Raw genomic sequence first — 2434 nt, forward strand, 5'->3', positions numbered from 1 at the left:
TTAATTATGATGAAAGCGAGATCCATACAAAAATTCTATTTAAAAATACTTTTTTCAACGAATTATGAATATAAAAATTAAGTTTATGAACACATCGTTTGAAATATCGTCAGGGCATAAAATTAATATGTTGTTTCAAGTAATCCAATAACTTGGAAGTGTTACCTTATAATTTAAATAAATGAACTTGAACAATAGCATAAGGCTTTCTGAAATAAAATTATTTTGTATTTTCGACTTATAATTTATAACTTACTGTTTTTAGCTATTTTTAGCTATAAGAATAAAATAATATTTTTAGTATAAGAAAAAAATTAAAAATGACATTATATATGTGTCAACATATGGAAAATTTAATTTTATAAATACTCCTTATAGATAATAATTAGCACTAAATATGTGTGCGTGCGTGCGTGTGTGTGTGTGTGTGTGTGTGAGTGATTGTGTATGCATATCATGATAAAAAAATAATTTTTTAATACTAATTCGTATTCAAGTACTTAAGGAGAAATAATGACCTTTGTATAAATTAATTAGATACATTGTCTTGCATATTTCTACATTATTTTATTATTTTGTCTAATCAACTAAAAGATTAATATCAATAAATAACAAATAACAAAAGTTAAATTCTAATATCTCTTAGGTGACTTAGCTATTTATTAAAGCCCAACTTAACGAAAATAATAATTTAATAACTTGTAAGATGACACTTTCTTGTTGTAAAATTTCTAGAAATTCATACCAAATTAATGTCTAATTTCAAATGAAATAAATAAAACATTCGTTCCATATGAAGTTTGCACAGAATTCATCTTAATTTACGATTCGATATCTCGATCAATCTAAAAAAAAAATTCAATCTACCAAAAGACCTAAGCATTATTTGTCTCTCTCGCTCGAGCCCCATCATTTATATTATATAATCAATTAAATGAATTTACGTTGTCAATGCATACATGAGAAGAGAGAAATGCTAGAAATAAAACACAAAGGCAGAAAGAGAGAGAGAGAGAGAGAGAGAGAGAGAGAGAAAGGGATTCGAAAAATGCGAAGAACCCCCAATAACCTGCGAGATGCCTGATACAGCGAGAAGAATAAGAACCGTTTTAACTAGAAGAGAATTTACTGTTGCTCGTTCTTCACCGATTGCAAGCTCTATATTTCTACCTCTTCCCTTCTACCGATTCTGCTCTCTGTCTCTATTTTATACGCTTCTACTTTCCCTTATTTTTATCTTTTTAATAGTTAGAAATTCGGTCAACTTTAAGCTTATACTTTACGGTCAATTTTTAGTGAATAAAATTCAAATGTATAGATTTTACATAAGTTTAATTTTATATGCTGCGTACAATAAAGCTTTCACAATAAGTCTTTCTACAAAATAAATAGATTAGTGTAAATTTACGATAATAGTGATCTTTAAACCGGAGCTTAATCAAAACATCACCAATGATTTGTATGAAAATAGTTAAGAGAATAAGCTATATAAGAATGATAAATAAGCAATCACTAACTAATTACGTATGATTAATTATTATATATCTTATAAATTAAAATAAACTTATTCTATAATCTGTATATTCTATAAACGAAAAAAGGAGGTAGTTAATATCAAGCATAAATAAATAATAATCTTTAAGCAATGTTAATAAAATCAATGTGTATTAAATCAACATAATACATACACTTACTAAATCCATCTAAATAAATCGATCGATAATTAAATAAATGATTTTTCTAAAGATTTCATACTTCAGCACATTGCTAATAATGCGGACTCTTCAAATAATTTTTCTAATAATAATATGGACTAACTAAGAAAATTAGAAGTTTCCAACAACTTATCAATGAATTAAGCTTGTTATTATAACAAACACGTGAAATATTTAAACAAATAATATCAGACGTCGTAATTTTAATAGTAATTTAATAGTCTTTTTAATAAAAAATCTATATTTATTGTGTAATAAAATATTCAAATTTTTAATTTTTTATTTGATGCTCCTATTTAGAAAACATTTTATTAATGCGTATTAAAATTATCAGCCAAACTAAATCAAGAAAATATTTAAGTCTATTCGACAGCTAAAATATTTAAAGAGTTTAATCCCTCGTTACTTTTTCTTCCTCCTTTCTCTCCTTCTACTTTTCCTCCTCCTGTGTTATTTCTGTCACTTCGGTTTTTCTATCCTTCTCTTCTACATTTCTCAAACCCCTCCTGAACCTCCAGCCCTCACCTCCGACCTCCCCCTTCATTCGAAGTACACCAAATACTTAAATCACCCGAATTTCATTTCTGCTGCAGTCGTGAAGAGACATTATCCCGCTGTGCACGCTATCTGCACATGTATAGGTTATACAAGCCATTCGTACGTTAAGTCCCCCCCCCCCCCCCCCCACCCCCCCCCCCCCCCCCCCCCCCCCCCCCCCC

The sequence above is a fragment of the Ceratosolen solmsi genome, unplaced genomic scaffold (assembly GCF_000503995.2).
Source record: "Ceratosolen solmsi marchali unplaced genomic scaffold, CerSol_1.0 scaffold7, whole genome shotgun sequence".
NCBI lineage: Eukaryota > Metazoa > Arthropoda > Insecta > Hymenoptera > Agaonidae > Ceratosolen > Ceratosolen solmsi.